Source organism: Sciurus vulgaris (assembly GCF_902686455.1).
Source record: "Sciurus vulgaris genome assembly, chromosome: 2".
NCBI classification, from domain to species: domain Eukaryota; kingdom Metazoa; phylum Chordata; class Mammalia; order Rodentia; family Sciuridae; genus Sciurus; species Sciurus vulgaris.
Window position 1 is genome coordinate 1599761 of NC_136462.1, and position 19426 is coordinate 1619186.

Genomic DNA, 19426 nt, shown 5'->3' on the forward strand with positions numbered 1-19426 from the left:
GTTCCCTCTCCCCTGTAGTCCTCATGTGCTTGGTGGTCACCATGAGGTGAGCACCTTGTTTCCATTGCGGCCCTTCCACCAGCAGGCTCTGCCTCCCTCAGGTCCACAGCAGTGCAGTGACCTTCTACAACCTGGAGCCAAAGCAAAACTGACATGCTCTGCATTGGTCTTGTCAGGGGTTTTCCCACAGGGAAGGAAAGATGACTGTCACAGAAATTAGTACCAGGAGAGGGGTCCATCTATGACGAGCTATCTATGAGATTCCAAAGTCTTTAGAACTGGTTTTAGGAAAGAAAGTCGAAAAGCCTGAAGATGCAGGATAGAGAAGCCTTCAAGGTGTAAGCAGGGCTCATGGGCTATTGTGGGGGGAGCTCAGAGGGCCAGAAGGCTGATAGGAATGAAAACCGTGCTCATGAGGATTCCAATGGAACTGAGGACTCCCTGGGGAGCTGGAATGGAGGCAATTCATGTGTATTCCAGCAGAGAGCATGTCCACACGTTCCCATGCCTGAGGAGCCCTGGGAGGCTGAATTAAAGGTAAGGAACTAGTTAATCTGGTGGTGGAAGATTCAAGGCAGCACAGCTGCAGGAGGTGGCATAGGTACTGCTCTTTGATATGAGCCAGGTCTATGGTGATCATCAGGAGCAGAATACAGAGCAGAAGGATTTGAAAATTTGGAGATGAGTCAGAATTGTACATTTAAAGGTGGGGGTAAGAAAGTTGGAGTTTTGGAAGAGATTACAGACAAAAGGGGATGCTAAGTACTCTACCCAGAAAACAGGACAGATGCCTCAAGGACCTCTCAGGAATTTGCAAGCTCACACCCATTGCAAGGTCAGGAATGTAGAAGGGAGATCCCATGAGAAGAGATAGTGGGGCCTCTGCTCACACCAGAGAACTAGGATGTGGCTTCTCCATTCTCCCTTCTGGGCACTAAGAGACCAGAGCAGCCATGACCCAGTGTGCTCCGTTCCTGCTTGAGCTTCCAGCATACCTTGGTATCATGCACAGAGAGCTGGTTCTTTCAGAATGCAGGATTCTGGAGTTAGTTGTTCATGGAGGACTTCACTGGTCCTTCAAAGAAGTTCTGGGAGGCCAGCAATGAGTACAATGTCCGGAATCCCTGTGGTCAGTCTGAGGAAGTTGATGATTGGGCCTGTGAATGTGAGCCTGAAGCTGGAATGCAGACCCCAGAAACTAAGAGATGGCAGTTATGTGCACTGTCTCTGAAGGAGGGCTGCTGGCTGTGGAGAGAGCCAGGATATGGGAGAAGCCATGAGGGCAGCAGCAGGCAGACACAAGGTCAGGCAGGCCAATTGCTTAGGAGAACACCTCTCTTCTTCATGTGACACTGGGGCCAGAGCTGGAGCCAAAGGACTGGCTTGCCCAGGTGGGTTTTCTTTCCTCTCTTTTCCCTATTCCTCTCTCTAGGCCCTAGACCTGTTTACTTGATGCCAAAGTGTGACCTGCTTCTGAGTTTTACGGGAGCTACCAGCCAAGTGTTTGCCTTTAGTGAGGTGAGACACTGAAGTTGGCCTTTTGGGAAATGCAGGGAATGGTTACTCCATGACGACTCTGAGAGAAGAACCACATTCACTGTGAGATGGACATGAGCTTTGGGGTCCAAGGTTGGAAGGTTATGGTGTGGATATGAGGTGACCGCCCACAACCTCTGTCTTATTGCTATTACTGAAAAGATCAGAGTGTGAGCTGCAAACACATCAGTCCATCCTAGTCATAATGGACTACCTGGGTGGCACCCGTAGGTGGGTAAGGAGTGCCTGGGGAGGCAGTCACTGTTCCCCAGCCCCCTCTTGACTTTCTCTCTTATTCCTGCCCACCAAGACCTACACCTGTTGCCTCCACCTGCATTTCACCTTGGGGATTTGCCTCACTGAGACCCAGCATTATAGAGTTGGATGACCATGTACTGACCCTATGAAACTATCCGTCAGGATGAAATTTCTTATTCTAGGTGGGTCTTAATGTAATTTGGTCAGAGGGATGCATTCATTAAGTTCACTGAACTTGTTGTATTGATGACATCTCAACCAAGCAGTTAAATAGATAAATACATGATTGTTAAAATAATGACAGGTGAATGACAGATTACAAACAGAGAGACCTGTGTTTGATTATATACACACAGACACAAACATGGAGAGAAGAGAAAGGCAGGTAAGAAATGAAAGTGATAGAAGATAGAAAGATGATAGACAGGTGATGGATAGACTGGTTGAGTTTGTTGCAGGCCATCAGCCAGAGGTCAGCAGCCTTGGTTGAGGCTCTGGTGTCTGGAGGACCCACAGTTGGAGGACTGCCTGCTTCATAATTGTGCACATGTCTGGACCTGCCACAGTGCCTTGGCCTCCCAAGAATGGCTGCTGCCACTTTCCCCATGTGTTGAACACCTAAAACCCCAAGTCTCCTGCTCACAGAATGGCTGGGTATAGTCACAGGCCAGTCCTGGCTCAACCTCATCTTCAAGGACCTGAGGATAGAGCTGGGCTCCGACTCCCACGAGTGTGTGACTTGCCCTTGTCCTGTTCCTGCCTCTGCTGTGGGCCCCCTGCTTCTTCCTATGTCCATGCTCAGGTCACTCACTCCCAATCCAGGGGACACGTGTGAGGAGTGAGTAGTGTCCTCTGTGCACAGAGACTGGCTGTGCTCTGGGTTTCCATGTTAGTAGGAGAGTCACAGCAGATTCACTTTGTGGGATGAGCTGAGACGAGGCTTAAGGTGGGCACCAGAGGCTCTGGGCCTCAGCAGAACTGGCATTTGGGGTCGTGGTTGTGAGACGCGAGGAGCGTTGAGCTCCCTACACCCAGGAGCCAGGGGAAGCCCCACTGCCCTGCAGACACCCAGACTGACTCCAGACCCTGCCATGGGCCTTGGTAGGAGCAGAGCAGCAGCAGGACCCTTGGACCCCATGTCCACATGCAGGATGCTACCTGCCCAGGGAACCTCAGGCGATGACTGGCCAGGGTGTGGAGAGCTCATCAGGGAGAGAGCAGGTGGAGATGTAGCCAAGGGAGGAGGCAGGAGGCAGTCACCAGGAGAACCATGTGGTCAATGGAGGATCCTGATGGCTGAGCAGCAGACACAGGTTTCCATTTCAGGGGTGTGTGTGTGTGTGAGTGTGTGTGAGATTTCTGGGAAGTCATAGTGTGTGTGTGTGAGGTGTGAGGTGTGTGTGAGGTCTCTGGGAGGTTCGTGTGTGTATGTGTGTGTTGTGTGTCTGTGTGGTCTCTGGGAAGTCCTAATGTGTGTGTACTTGTGTGTGTGTGTGTGTGTGTGTGTGTGTGTGTGTGTGAAGTTCCTGGTAGGTGATAATGCATTTGTGTGTGTGTGTGTGAGGTTCCTGGTAGGTGTTAACTCACGTGCGTGAATGTGTGGGTGTGCCTTGGTTCCTGTGAGGTCAAAACATGTGTATGTGTGTCTGAGGTTTCTGGGGTTCCTAGAGTGTATGTGTGTTTGTGTGGTGTGTGCATGTGTGTGAGTTTCCTAGGAAGTTGTAACGTATGTGTTTTTGTGTGTTTTGTGTGTGTGAAGTTCCTGGGAGGTGCTAATGTGTATATGTGTGTGGGTTTGTGTATGGTTCCTGGGAGGTGCTAATTCATATGTGTGTGTTTGTGTGTGTATGTGTGTGTGTGTGTGTGTGTGAGAGAGAGAGAGAGACAGAGAGAGAGAGAGAGAGGGAGACAGAGAGAGAGACAGAGAGAGATAGACATCTCTAGGAGGTTCTACTATGTGTGTGTGTGTGTGTGTGTGTTTCTTAGGTTTTTGGGAGGTCCTAATGTATTTACACACATATGTGTGTGTGTGTGTGTGTGTGTGTGTGTACCTGAGGTCCCTGGGAGGTTCTAATGCATGCATGTGTGTGTGTGTGTGTGTGTGTTTGTGTGTGTATCTGAGTTTCCTGGGAGGTCCTAAATTGTGTGTGTGACGTTACTGGGAGGTCCTACGTTGTGTGTGTGTGTGTGTTTGGTGTGTGTGCATGTGAAGTCTCTGGGACGTCCTAATGTGTATGTGTGTGTGTGTGTGTGTGTGTGTGTGTGTGTGTGTGTGTGTCTGAAGTCTCTGGGATCCTGGGATCAACTCTGGATGATGAGGCTGCACAATGGTGAGAATTTACATCTGCCAGCCCTGGGGAGGTGTGAGTCCAGGTCAGTGTGTAAAGAGCCCCTGGCAGGATCATGGGTGTGATGGGTTGAGGTGCCTGAGAGCCTGCGGAGCTCTCCCCATGTGTGTCCTACTCAGCTGCAGAGGGACTGGCTGGCTGGAGCAGGAGGCAGGCCTGGAGCTCAGGGACAGCAATGTGACAACATAGGAGAATCTGCCTTCCAGGGGTCTCACCCATCCAGACACACAACACACAAAACATCCAGACACACAACACACATAAAACAAAAACATACATGTGCACATGGACACATGGATTCACACAGCTACTGTGCAGCCAGTACTGAGGTCTGTGGAGAAAGACACAACTGACCTCAGAAGACAACATCAGGGGATGAGCTGAGGCAGATAAGACCCGTCGATTCCCCATGTTGGAATCAATGGACACCCAAATCAGGTGGAGGGAAACCACTCGCTCTTCTCCAAGGCTGCTCTGAAGGTGGCACCTGAGCTCCCTGTGTGCTGAGCGCCCCCTGCTGGCCCTGGGCGCCCTGCAGGGAGGTTTGTGTCTGGGCTCACACTGAGGTCCCCTCACTGTGTCTCTGGCACAGTAATAGGTGGCCGTGTCCTGGGTGGTCAGGGAGCTCAGCTGCAGGGAGAACTGGTATTGGACGTGTCTCTGGAGATGGACGCTCGGCTCTTGAGGGATGGGCTGTAGTAAGTGCTACCAACATAACATATGTGCCCTATCCACTCCAGCCCCTTTCCTGGGGGCTGACGGATCCAGCTCCAGCAGTAACCACTAGAGATGGAGTAACCAGACACAGCACAGGTGAGGGACAGGGACTGCGAGGGCTTCACCAGGCCAGGTCCTGACTCCTGCAGCTGCACCTGGCACAGGACACCTGGGGACAAGGACAGACAGACCCTGTCAGTCACCTCAGTCATAACATCCACATGGACCCAGCTCTGACACTGGGGACACTCACCGTGGGGAGCTGTGACCAGGCACAGGAGAAGACCCAGCAGCCTCATCTTCTAGACCACACCTGGCTTCCCAGAGAGCTCAGCCCTGTGTGAGCAGAGAGCTGTGAGCTCCCACAGCCCAGAGGGCATTTGAACCCAGAGCAGGAGGAGGAATTTGCATGTGGCTGAGGCTCTTCTTATATCTGGAGAGGCTGAGGCCAGGTCCTTAGTGCTCCTGAGCTGTGTCCCTCTCTTGAACCCAATGGGAGCTTTACCTGTGATAGGAAAGCAGATGATTTATGGGGTGCTGGAATGTCAGAGAAGCCCAGCATCTGAGGACAGCACTGACTCCCCATGTCCTTCCTCCCTGGACTTGCAAGGAATCTCATAGGGACAGGAAATTGGCTTGCATGCAAAAGGCCCCAGGTTCATCTCCCGGTCCTGAAAGAAGAGCCCTCAATGATGGGCTGAACAAGAGCACAGGACTGAGGATGGTGTTCCCCACGTCCAGGAAAAGAGTCGTCTCTTTCTTCTCATGACTAGATCTTCTCTTATCTCTGTGGGATTTGGGGGCTAAACACTGGGTAGGAGAGGAGGGAGCAGGGTCTCTTGAGGGGAGAGGGTTCCTGTTTTTTCCCCACTGCCCTGCCCTCCACACTCTGACCTGCTTGTCCTCCCGACTGTTCAGTCAATACCTGTGGACAGGTGGAGCTGGAATCTGCCCTGAGCTCTCCCACTCACCTGTTCAGCCCTCTGGTCTCCACCATGAGAGGACAGCATGGGAGGGGCTGGGCCAGGGTGAGGGTCCTGGGAGCAGAGGCAGCTCTCACCTGCAGCCTGAGGCTGAGAGTCACTGGGTCCACCCAGAGCAGCAGAGCCAGGCTGACAGCAGACAGGGAGGACATGCAGGGCAGGGTGGGTGAGGAGGGAGGCCCAGGACTCCTTCCTTGTTCAGCATCACTGCAGTGAGAACTGCCCTGCCCACAGCACCATCATTTGGAGGACACAGTGGACACTCTCCTTAGTCAGGGGGATTCACTGAGAGGACAAGTGTAGGTGCTGACCTCCTGATGAGGATTCAGGAACTGATCTCCTGCCTAACTGAGTGAACACAACCTGCTAATGAGACATGTAGGCACCTGTCCTTATTCACTGTGGTGTTGACCATGACCTCACTGCAAACCCTGAAACTGCAGACACCCTCCTCCTGGTGCTGGGGAGGCTCAGGGAAGACCTTGCTGGCCTCCATGTTTCCACCAACTGCAAATCCATGTGTGCCCTGTGGGTGAAGTCTCCAATTTCTGGAATATTACCTGATTTAAAAGCTGGTCCTGTAGTCTAACCAAATCACAGACATTTTCAGATGACCCCACCTCGTGCCCTGACAATCCTGGATCCCACTGTGTGGCAGTCTTCCCCTCTTCACCTGTGCCAGGTGAGACCCAGTGGGCTCCAGCAGCCAGGGCTTCACCTTGCTCTCACCATTCACCACAGTTTGTTGGTGAAACTCATAAGAAGGTATTGGACTCATGGTGTGGTTGTGAGTAAACCTCATAAACATGTGTCCATGCTTAGCTCTTGGCCCCTGTGACAGGTCTGGAGAAGTGCCACCTGGAAGAGGGAAACGTTCCTCTGGTTCAGGATTTCAGAGGTTGGAAGGCTCTGATCCAGGAGGGGAGGACATGATGGCAGAAGGCTGGGGAGCAGGAAAGCAGCTCAGGACATGGTCAGCAGGAAGCAGGGGAGCTCTGCTCAACAGGGACAAAGTGTGCACCCAAAGGCACACCCAGTGACCCACCTCCTCCTGCCTCACCCCACCTGCCTACAGTTGCTGCATGTGGGGATTAATCCACTTTGTTTAGAGCTCTCATAATCTAGTGCTCTGACCTCTGAACCTTTTTGCTTGTCTCACAATGAGATTTTGGGGCACCTTCTATGTGAACAATTACAATCAATTCTTGTTTCTGATGATCCTTCCACCTGATCAGTTTTGAGGGGGTTCAACCCCCTCATTTCATATCAACATGAAGATTCCATGGGCACAGCCCACCGGTGTGAAAAGGGTCCTTGCATGGCAGGGGAGAGGCTGGTCCAGGCTGTGCTGTCCATCACCAGCACTGCTATGCCAAGCCTGGGGTCTGTATGTGGAGCCTGCAGAAGGCACTTCACATTTGCACACAGAGGGCACAGAGGATGGGAAGCTGTCATGGCAGGACCCTGCTGATGTGTCGATGAGAGGATAATTAGAAATGAGCATGAGGACTGTGGAAAGTGAACATGGACCCGTCCTGCAGGGAATGCCAGGCCTGAGAGAAAAGCAGCAGTGCTCCCCATGGACGCTCACTGCAGAACAGAGCCAGCAGCAGCGACAGCAGCCAGGTCTCATGCACCAGCTCCTGGGTTTGTGCAGCCTGCAGACAAGCCCTGGGCTCTGATGTTGGGAGGTCTGTGTCCTCCCCTCATTTGAACTTCCATGCTCCTTACAATTCTCCCTGCCCTGTGCTGCCTGCTTGAGGCATTGCCGATGCTTGAAGTGTAAGCGCTGCAGAGGCTTTTAGTTCTCCTGTGTGTGGCACTGGCTGTGGCTCTGCTTCCTGACCATGCACAGCCCCATGGCCTCTGCACACACGGGGGACCCTGGACCTTCCCAGTGAATGGTGAGATCTCCACTCTGCACCTGTGCATGGCTCCACAGAGCTCCTCCTGACTATCGCATGTGGGCAGCTGGAGGGTCAGCGTGGTCATCCCACAGTACTGGGGGTCTCCTCATAGACACAGGATCCTGGCAGGAATTTCGAGGAGCAGAGCTATGGAGGTGGGACACAGGGGAAAGCAAAGTTCTGGTGTTTATGCAGGGAGCTTTTGACCTCTCTCTTGAAGAGAGTTTTCATCTGCTCCTCAGGGACCTCCAGTTGTGACTGTCGTGTGCAGAGCTGAGAGTGTGTGCTTGCACATGAGTGTGTGGGTCTGTGTGTTATTGTGCAAAGTGTCCCAGAAATGCTTCTGGTGTTCATGAGTTTCCTCAATTCACTTCCAGCTAGAAAGGTAAAAATTTAGCTTTTAATGATTTTCAGTGGCTGCTTGAAGAATTTCAATACCAGTTAGTGGACCTTTAGGATTTTAATTTTGTGGACATTAGACATGATGATATTATTTGGAAATTTATTTTGGGACCATGGAATTCATACTATGTCATGAACTCCTTTCAACCACATTCAGTTACTTATGTTTTTTAAAATTCAGAAAGGCCTATGGTAGGCCCAGAAACATAAATGCAGAGAACGTTACTACGAAGTGTGTAATTTCACAGAAAAATTCAAAATCTGTCAGGAAACAATTCCAGGTAGTCAATCAGCAAGTCCTTTGTCCTGAGCGCCCCCTGCTGGCCCTGGGCACCCTGCAGGGAGGTTTGTGTCTGAGCTCACACCGAGGTCCCCTCACTGTGTCTCTGGCACAGTAATAGATGGCCATGTCCTTGGCTCTCAGGCTGCTCATTTGCAGGTACAGTGTGTTCTTGGAGTTGTCTCTGGAGATGGTGAACCCGCCCTTCACAGAGTCTGGGTAGTAGGTGCTACCACCATCCTTGTTAATTGTTGCAACCCACTCCAGCCCCTTCCCTGGAGCCTGGCGGACCCAGTCCATGTAGGAGCTACTGAAGGTGAATCCAGAGGCTGCACAGGAGGGTCGCAGGGACCCCCAGGCTGCACCAGGCCTCTCCCAGACTCCACCAGCTGCACATCACACTGCACACCTGCAAACACAGAGGCAGCCTGGTCAGGACACTCACTCATCCACTCTTTCTCTCACTCCTGTCCACTCACACACTCAGGACCTCTGTTCTCCATTGATCACCTTTGAAAACAGCCACAAGGAAAACCCAGCTGAGCACACTCTTCATGGTGAGCAGCCTGTGTTGAGTCCTGACCACTGAGTGGGATGAGCTGGAGTCCAGGGCTGGGCTCCTGTGCAGAGCTGCAGGGTCAGGGTGGCTGCTTTTCATGAGCAGAGGGAGGCCCTATCTGCATGTCCTCCTACTATATAGCAGCTTTGGGTGGAGGCCCAGGCAGAGCATCACTGAGGGCAGGTGGGAGTGACATGGGCAGCGTGGTGGGCAGAATAGTTTTCAGGAAGCTAGATCTTCTTCTGTGATGTTTTTGTTTCACAATTATCATTTCTGAATTTATTTTTAGAAGCCCTCTAAAATATAAAGTGGTGTTATCAGTGTTAACTGCATGGTGCAAATGTAAGACCACACACAGAGGCATGAGTGCTGGTTACCTCTGCCCAGCAGCACATTTCTGGCAGGAGTGACTGAGCATTGGGCTTTGCTCTCACCCTGGACCTGTCTGCTCTCCTGACCCTCCTCCAGCTCCCAGGTGCACACACCTGGTGAGTCCTCAGAACCTGTCCTGCACTGGAAATGTTCTGTGCATCTTCTCCACTCTGCTGTTTCTCCACAGCAGGGATGCATCCAGCTGTGGGCCTCAGAGGCACCTGCAGTCGGGAGGCTGTGCCTCGCTGTGAGTTCTCCTTCAGCTCAGAGAATCCAGCTTGCACAGAACCATCAGGTCCACATGCTGCTGCCATGTGTGGTGGGCACAGGGCCCAGGTGTGGGCAGGGAGGAATCCAGCCTCTGTCCTCACTTTCAATTGCCATGAGCTGAGTGCACACGGGGCTATGTGTGTTTCCCTCTTGTGAGAGGCCTGGGGGCAGGACCCGCCAGCGTCCCCATGGACCTGGTGCTGTGCCCAGGTCAGGCTTAATTCCCACCATGGCACCTGGCCCTCATTGCTCTCCACATGGTCACCATGTCCCTCCTGCTCTTTGGACCCTCGCACAGCAAGGCCAGACGGTCGAAGCTCCTATGTCTGGTGGGTTGAGTCTCAGTCCCAGCTCTGTAGACCCAGCTCCGGGTCACCTGGCCATTGTCACAGATTGGTGGCCATGATGGTCTTTTCCATGTTGGACACTGTGACAGAGACACATCCCTGCTAGTGCAGACAGTGCCAGGCTCCAGCTGTGTTCCCGTGGTGATTGGCCATGATGGACATGTGTGCCTGAGGGTGAGACAGGGGCAGGAGAACTCCTGGCCATGGGGCCTCTGCTGAGTGAAGGAGGTGCAGCCCTGGAGGATCCAGCCCTCTCCATGTTCCCATCTCCACGCCCAGCATCCTCCTCCTCCAGCCCAGGGAGTGTGTGAAGGAGAAGATGGAAGGGGACAGTGGTCAAGGTAAGGGAGGAATTTGATAGTGGGGCCCGTGTTTCCCTGGCCTCAGGGATGTGGTGACAAATTGTTACTATCTATCTATCTATCTATCTATCTATCTATCTATCTATCTATCTATCTATCATCTATCTAATCATTTGTCTATCATCAATCATCTATCATCTGTCTTTCTATGTTTTGTCAATCATCCATCCATCACCTATCATATACATTATATATTATCTGTCATCAATCTACTACATTCCTATCACCTATGATCCATCATTTGGTGTCTGTCTGTATCTATAAACTGCACTTTGTCTTTCATTTGCTCTCTGTCTGTCTATTTATCTGTAATCCGTCTGTCTCTCTACCAGGGCTCTCCCTCTGCTTTCTGATGATGCGAGCTGCTTCCCTCTGCCACCCTCTCCCATCCTGATCTTCAGCCCATCTGGAGCCCCGAGGAGTGCAGCTGGCCTTCCATGAACTAGGACCTCTGAAACTGTGAGCCTTCCGATGAACCTTTCCCCTATCACTGTGCTGGTCAGACCATTTAGCACCGCAGCAAGAGAGCTGACTGAAACATCCCACGTTGACGGATCCAGAGTGAAGTCACGGTTAGCTGTCCATACTTCACAAAGCCATCTTCAGATTCAGAAAGAGAAAGGAGAAACAAAATCCATAAAATCCACAGGCACCCAAAAGGACCTGTAGAGGCAACACCACCTTCACCCAGAAAAATGTGCTTGCTCTCATCTCAGCCTCGGTGCGGTTTGTCCACAGGTGACAGCAACCCGGCCAGGTGGCCCTGCAGTGAACCAACTCACAGACCAGAGGGGTCAAAGGACAGGGTGCAGCCCCGCACATGCAGTCGATGGACTGTGGGCAATGCTGCCAGGAGACACCACTGGAGGAGGGACAGTTCTTGCTGGACAGCTCTGGGAAAACAGATGTCCACACAGGAGAAAAGAACTGGACCCCTAACTGTCACCAGTGCAACCTCAGCTCCAAACCGATGCAAGACTGGCAAACAGGTCCTGGAACCCGAGAACCCTGGAAGAAAACCTGGGAGACGCTGCACAGTGCTTGCACAGGAGGAGGGTTTGCATAAGAACCTAAGAGCTACGGCCATAAGAGTGAAAGTGGACACGTGAGATTTATCACACAGCAGGACTCTCCACAGCAAATACCTACAGAGCGAGGAGAAAGCTTCACAGTGGCAGAAAATGCATCTGGAATCCAATCCCCAACAAGGGACGGAAGCGCAGAGTGAGTGGGAAATGCCAACAGTTCAGTAGCCAAAGACCACACACAGCAAGTGCCCGCATCTGGCTGCACTTGGGTAAATTACCTGCATACACATCTTGCAACAGGCACTGAGACATGACCATGAAGAATTTTAATAATGCTCAACATCGCAAATCACCAAAAAATGTAAACAAAACCACAGTGGGATTGATTTCCACCCTCCCTGGTGGATCAGCTCCTTGTGAAGGGCAGAGGTTAACAGATGCTCATATGCAGGGAGCCAAGGAGCTCTTGTTAACTGCTGGGAATGTAGACTAGCACAGCTGTCCTGGAGAACACTGGGGAGCTTCTGCAAAACCTAAAATCTGGTCATCCCATGATGAGCCCACCCAGGTACTGAGTGTTCATCCATAGGAAATGGAATCTGCACCTCAAACAGGTACCCACACACCTATGATTGTAAGGCACAGTCCACAATCAACAAAGGATTCTTTCAGGGGTAGATGGATGAATGACATGTGCCATTTGTATGGGAGGAAACAGTTTATAGCCAAGGAGAATGGCTTGCTGTCCCTCCTGGCCATGGGCATGGACCTGGAGCACATGGGCCTAGCTGACCTAAGTCAGGCAGAGGGAGGCCATCACCACACCAGCATCATGTGGGGAAGCTACTGCATCAGCCTCCTGGACAGAGAGAGGACCAGTGGCCCCTGGAGATGGGAAGGTGCAGGGAGGGTGAGGGTGGGGTGGGTGGTGAGGACCAGGTGCAGAGAGGGCCTTGTCCTGGTGCCCTGCAGCTCACATGCACCTGTGGCCACAGCCAGGCTGTGCTTCACAGTGACTGCAGCCCAGCAGCTGGGGGCTCCCAACACCAGGGAGGGACAGGTGATGGACAGCTGGTGTGCACAGCCTGGTCCATCATGGCCCCCTCACCCACGTGTCAGGGTGCTGTCCTCTGCCTCACAAGGACTGGGTTTCAGTGTGACTATGAAAATACAGCAGGAATGGCCAGCTGTGTGTCTGATGGAGAGAGAGGCTGACCTTCTTAGTGACGTTGATGATCACACACCATCGCATGTGAAAGACAGCAGCATACAACCCATCACTGCTCATTCAGGCCCTTCAAAGTGTATTCCCCTGTCAGATCCCTAAATTAATTTCCTTAACCTGGTGAAAGTGTTGTAATGAGGAAAGCAGGCTTAAGCAATCAAGTACAGACTGGCTGCAAGTGAGGGTCGTCATGTGAGGAGAAGTGACCCAGCATCCACCAGGGCTCAGGACGGGGCTGAGCGAGGCCCCAGAGCAAGTCCTGGGGTTTCAATGAGGAAAAGGAGACAGAAACTAATACATTGGGGAAAACAAGTGTTTGGAAAAAGTCTGTCTTCATTTAGATGCAATATCTAATTTTGTTCACTAAAATAAGATAAAATGTACAATGTTAAATGATTGTCCAGGCATTTGTAGGGCTACCAGATGCCTATAACAAAGAAAAAAAATTGAATTCATATTTAACAGGGAGAAAATAAAAAAATTAATTGAAAAGATGATACCACCCCATTAAATTTCAGGTAGAAATATAGGCAGGAAGCAACTTCTTGCTATGAGATTTATATGAATGGGTCAAAATGAACCACACAGATTTTCACAGTTATACTGTACAAATAAAATATTCGAATGTAGAAAAACATGAAAGGTCTCTGTTCCAGTGCCTACACCTTTGATCCACTTTGAGTTGAGTGTCATGCAGGGTGGGATAGAGGTTTAATTTAATTTTGTTGCATGTGGGTTTCCATTTTTTCCCAGCACCATTTGTTGAATAGGCTATCTTTTCTCCAGTGTCTATTTGTATATTTTTGGCCCTTTTGTCTAGTCTGGGTATTTATGTGGGCTTGTCTCTGTGTCTTCCATTTTATGCCATTGGTCTACATGTCTGTTTTGGTGCCAGTACCATGCTGTTTTTGTTACTATGGCTCTATAGAACAGTACAGGGTCTGGTATTGTGATGCCTCCTGCTTCACTCTTCTTGCTAAGGATTGTTTTGTTTGTTCTGGGTCTCTTAATTTTCCAGATGAATTTCATGATTGATTTTCTAGTTCTATGAAGATGTTGTTGGTATTTTAATAGGAATTGCATTAACTATGCATAATGCTTTGGTAGTATGTCCATTTTGACAATATATATCTGCCTATCCAGGAGCAAAGGAGGTCTTTCCATCTTCTAAGGTCTTCTTCAATGTCTTTCTTTTGTGTTCTGTAGTTTTCATTGTAGAGATCTTTCACCTCTTTTGTTAGATTGATTCCCAAACATTTTATTTTTTTGAGGCAATTGTGCATGGGGTAGTTTTCCTAATTTCTCTTTCATTGGATTCATCACTGATGTATGGGAATGTATTTGATTTATGGGTGTTGATTTTATTCCCTGCTGCTTTGCTAAATTCATTTATAGATGTTTCTGGTGGAATTTTTTGGATTTTCTAAATATAGAATTATGTCATCAGCAAATAGTGATGGTTTGAGTTCATCTTTTCTAATTTATATCCCTTGAATTTCTTTCTCCTGTCTGATTGCTCTGGCTAGAGTTTCTAGGACAATGTTGAATAGAGGTGGTAAAAGAGGGCATCCCTGTCTTGTTCCAGTTTTTAGAGGGAATGATTTCAGTTTTTCTCCATTTAGAATGATGTTAGCCTTGGCTTTAGCATGTATAGCTTTTACAATGTGGAGTTATGTTCCTACTATTTCTATTTTCTAGTGTTTTAAACATGAAGAGGTGCTGTATTTTGTCAAATGCTTTTCCTGCATCTATTGAGAAGATCATATGATTCTTGTCTTTAAGTCTATTGATGTGATGAATTACACTTATTGATTTCCATGTGTTGAAACAAACTTACATCTCTGAGATGAACCCCACTTGATCCTGGTACGCTGTCTTTTGAGTATGTTTTTGTAAGCATTTTGCCAGAATTCTATTGAGAACTTTTGTGTTCATGTTTATAAGGGATATTGGTATGAAGTTTTCTTTCTTTAATATGTCTTTCTGTGATTATGGTATTAGGGTGATTATAACCTCATAGAATGGGTTTGGAAGTGTTCCCTCCTATTGTATTTCATGGAATACTTTGAGGAATATTGGTGTTAATTTTTCTTTGAAGGTCTGATAGGACTTAGCTGAGAAGCCATCTGGTCCTGAATTTTTCTTGATTGTTAAGCTTTTGATGGTGTTTTTTATTACATTACTGATAAATTGTGTGTGTTCTCCTGATTCAGTTTGGGTAGGTCATATATCTATAGAAATTTGTCGATGTCTTCATGATTTTCTATTTATTGGAATATAAATTTTCAAAACCATTTCTAATTATCTTCTGTATTTCAGTCATGTCTGTTGTGATTTTACCTTTTTATCATGTATTTTAGCAATTTGTGTTTTCTCTCTTTTTCTCTTGTTAGTGTGGTTAGGGGTTTATCAATTTTATTTATTTTTTCAAAGAAGCAACCTCTTGTCAATTTTTTGAATTGCTTATTTTGTTTCAATTTCATTGATTTTAGCTCTGATTTTCATTATGTCCTGTCTTGTAATTACTGTTTTTGATGTTGATTTGTTCTTCTTTTCTAGGGCTTTGAGATGTAAGGTTAGGTCATTTATTTGGTGACTTTTTATTCATTTAATGAATAATCTCAATGCAATGAACTTTCCTCTTAGTGCTGCCTTCATGGTGTCCCAGAGGTTTTGATAAGTTGAGTTACTACTCTCATTTATCTTGAAATATTTTTTATTTCATCCCTGATTTCCTCTATTATCCATTTGTCGTACTATGGTGTATTATCTAATCCCCAGGTGTTAGAGTAGCTTCTATTTTTTATCCTATCATTGATTTTTTTAAAAGAATTAGGCAAAATATGAATATTTTATTAACTTAGCAAAGGAGAAAAATCTTTGAGTCACAACACATGAAGACTGGAAGTTGCAAAATATTTATTAGAAAATCAGTTGATAGAGGTTTACAATGCCAATATCTCAGAACATTTCCCCTTGGTTCCTGAATTTGCTAGGCTCCTAGGTACCAGCAAGTCTCTATTAGCGTTTCTCAGGTTTTATGGTCCTTTCAGATATGCTGATTGATTATATGCATATATTGCATAGAAACAAAAATGAATCTGATACTAAAAACCAACCAAAAAGTAAAAAAATGAAAACCTTAAAAAAAAAAATTCTGTTCTGTTGTGCTTTTCTTTCACATTTCCTACAGGGAATCCTGCATATCTCAGATGCTTTCAAAATTTGACAGTAAAGTAAAATTTGTGCCTCAACAAACAGTAAGATACCAAAGAATTCTCCCATCATGTTATTGAACCAAATCCCTTACAACATTTGGAGGATATCCAGATTTAAACGATTTTTAAAATTTAGAACTTAAAATTCTAGACTACCACTTTCCCATATTTAAAGACTATGGTTATTTGCAGCACATAAATGGAAAGTAGTGCAAATGCATCAAGTTTTATATGATAAATATATTTTCAACCTCATGGCTGCCTCAAAAGCAAAGACTGAAAAATTACCACTTCTCAAAAGCAATCTAAAGTTCACAATTTAGAAAAATCAACTGCTATTCTATTTCCATAGACTGCAAAATTATTTCAGAAACAGATTAAACATACAACTGTCTTACGAAAATAAAAATTGTGTTGGGCTTCACAAAAATCCATGAAATATAACACTTTGTAAATTCAAGAGTTTTATACTGAAATAGACGACACTTCTATACGTATGAAGTCCCGTCAAACTTGGGAGTGCTCGGCCTTGACCGTTCTTCTATTTATCATCTTAGTAATATCCAATTAAATATTTCAAAATGTCTTCAGTCACCGCTGTCACCATCATCGTCACCCGACACATCCTTTGGCGGAGACATCAATGACTGTGAGAGTCTGCTCCAGAAGGCTGGCACGTGGCCATGTCCCCAGTGGAAAGCAGGTCACAGCAGAAGTCACAAATCCACACAGGCTTAGAGGACTGGCTGGCAAGAAGTCTCTTCAGAGCGGGGCCCACACACAACAAAACCACATTTGCTGCCGTGGTGACAACGACTGACAGGTGAGTTTTGCTTTCTGACCACGCGTCCATACAGTTGCCTCGGAGTCAGGAATCCAGACAGCAGCATGTTCATTACTGGCTGTCTTCCCACTTTGGGAGAGTAAATCAGTAACTCATTTATTCATGTGGCTCATCCATTCTGATTTCTCAGGGGCAATGGCAGCCTAAACCGCAAACAATTTGGTCATTGTCATAATAAGCCATCCATTCCTTGAATCTCCCTCAACTTCAATGGAGTCAGTAGTGACGTTTTCTAGGGGAATAATATGTTGCTTGTCATATTTTTTCTTCCGGATGACAATATTGCCATATACAGGAATATCCTTAAACGAGAAAACCTGCCTTGCTTCGGGCTTCTTGCTGCACAACTAGTCGTACGCCTTCTCCAGTGAGAGCTCGCCCAGGTACAGTCGAGGGCTGGCCAGCGGCTCCCACTCAGTCGTCCACTGGTTCACACGGCTAGCACTTACCCCTGTGGCCGAGTGGGGCACCATCTTTTGCTAATGACCTGGCTGGGTGACCTTGCTGTGTGTGTGCGGCCTGAGGACGGCCAGCCAGCACACCGGGACATCGGCCGGTGGAGCCCCACCCTGCGCCGGGCCGGCCTCTCCCCTCCCTGCCATTGACTTGTGATTGCATTCCGCATGATGTGACGGCATGCAGGCTGTCCTTCCTTCCTTCTTTCCCTCCCTCCCTCCCTTCCTTCCTTCCTTCCTTCCTTCCTTCCTTCCTTCCTTCCTTCCTTCCTTCCTTCCTTCCTTCCCTCCTTCTTTCCATAAGATAAGCTCTTTTTAGAGAAGGATCCATTTTCTGCTGAGAATAAAGTGGTTTTGCTCATGGATGGATAAAATATTCTCTGTATTGCTGTTTAGTCTGAATTGTCGATTGTATCATTTAGTTCTTTGGTTAGTTCTTGTTTGGAGGATCTAGCCATTGGCATTAGAAGTGTGTGAAGTCACTCAGAATTATTGTGTTGTGGTCTACTTGATCCGTGAAATTGAAAAGGGTCTGTTTGATGTACATAGATGCTCCATTATTTGGGGCATATGTATTTATGATTGTCACAGCTTGTTGGTGTGTGGTTCCCTTCAGCAGCATGAAGTGTCCTTCTTTGTCCCTTCTGACTAACTTTGGCTCGAAGTCCACTTTATCTGATAAGAGGATGGAAACCCCTGCTTGTTTACACGGCCCATGTGAGTGATATGATTTTCACATCCTTTCACCTTCAGTCTGTGGGTGTCTTTTCCTAGGAGGTGAGTCTCTTGAAGATAGCGAATTGTTGGGTCTTGTTTTTAAATCTAATCTGCCAGCCTATGTCTTTTGATTGATGTGTTTAGGCCACTAACATTCAGTTATTACTGAGATATGATTTGTATTCCTGGTCATTTTGGTTTATTTCTGATTTTTACCTTGACTTGGCTTCTCCTTTGATTGACCTTTCCTTTAGTGTAGTTCCTCCCTTTGCTGGTTTTCACTGTTTTTTTTTTTTTTTTTTTAACTTCATCCTCATGGAATTTTCCTGAGAATATTCTATAGTGCAGTCTTTCTAGTTGTGAATTATTTTAAGTTTTGTTTATCATGAGAGGTTTTTATTTCATCTTCAAATCTGAAAATTTTTCTGGATATAAAATTCTTGGTTGGCGTCTCTTTTCTTTCAGAGCTTGTTATGTTATTCCAGAGAAGCTAGAGAAGAAAAATAATTATTTAAGAAAATAAGAACAAACAAACTCAGTGGAAAATTGATCAACTGTTTGAGTCAGGGTCCAGAGCTTTCTCAGCCCTGTCTCTGACTTTTCATGGGATTGCCAGTCCCAGAGTGGCCCATGCAGACCCAGCCAATATCCCACAGATCTGGGTTTCAGTTACCCCCAGCATGGCCATATTGGAGTCCCAGGACCTCAATACTGTTCCAATTTGCAGAGAGACCATGAGGAATGTGCTCACACAGGGGAGCCACCCTGAGAAGAAGATGCAAGATGGCAGGCAGCAGCTCTCCCCACAGGAAGACACCAGGCAGAGCCAATCCCTCAGGCACCTGGACACTGGACCTCCAGGTTCCAGCTGATGTCCCCAGATAGGGCAGGTTGCATCTTGAGTTAGAGGTGGTGGCAAACAGACTGGCCCCCTTGCCCTGCAGGCTGCCTGGCATCCCAAATGGGGGTGGCTGTGCGCAACCAAGCCTGCAGGCACTCTGGCAGTGGAAGCTGCAGGTTAGCAGTAGTGGGTGGGCGATGGCTCCTGGAGAGCCAGTCAGCTGCAGCAGAGCAAAGGGCAGCAGTGTCTGGAGAAGGATCTCTGGGCGAAGGTTGCAGTGACATTGGTGGCTTTGGTGGCAGTGGCCTTGAATCTGTATTTAATATGAAGAAAAATAGATGATGAATCAATGAGATGATCCACACAGAAAAATGTCAGGTAGAAAATATAGGCAGGAAGCAGCTCCTCTGCTATGAAATTTTGCTTAGGTATCTATGAATATGTCAAAATGAATCTCATTTTGTAGAATTTTGTAGAATTACACTGCACAAATAAAATATTTAAATGAAGTAAAACTAGAAGCATCATTGATAGAAACACGAGGGGCGTGAGGTGTCATGATGCTCTACCTTGGCGACCTACACGTCTATCATACGAATCAGTGCTGCAGCTATCGACACACATACCGAAGATTCATAAAGTGACTTGATTTTATGGCATGAACCAGGAGTAGCTTAGGGCAATCTGGGATATATAAATTTTCAATGCTCTTTCTCGCCCAGACAGGAGCTGGACTCTCAGGACAGGTGGACACTGA

At 47.7% G+C, this 19426-nt stretch overlaps 1 pseudogene and 1 gene segment (V, D, J or C); one reads left to right on the forward strand and one right to left on the reverse strand.

Moving 5' to 3' along the window:
- The window catches only part of LOC306653293 (immunoglobulin alpha-2 heavy chain-like), a 460569-nt gene that overhangs the window by 256274 nt on the left and 184869 nt on the right, over positions 1-19426 (forward strand).
- LOC306653593 (pleckstrin homology domain-containing family F member 2-like) lies at positions 16400-18725 on the reverse strand (annotated as a pseudogene). The gene is made up of 2 exons: positions 18671-18725; positions 16400-17069 (listed from the first exon to the last, which is right to left on the reverse strand). The product of its transcript is annotated as a pleckstrin homology domain-containing family F member 2-like (transcript).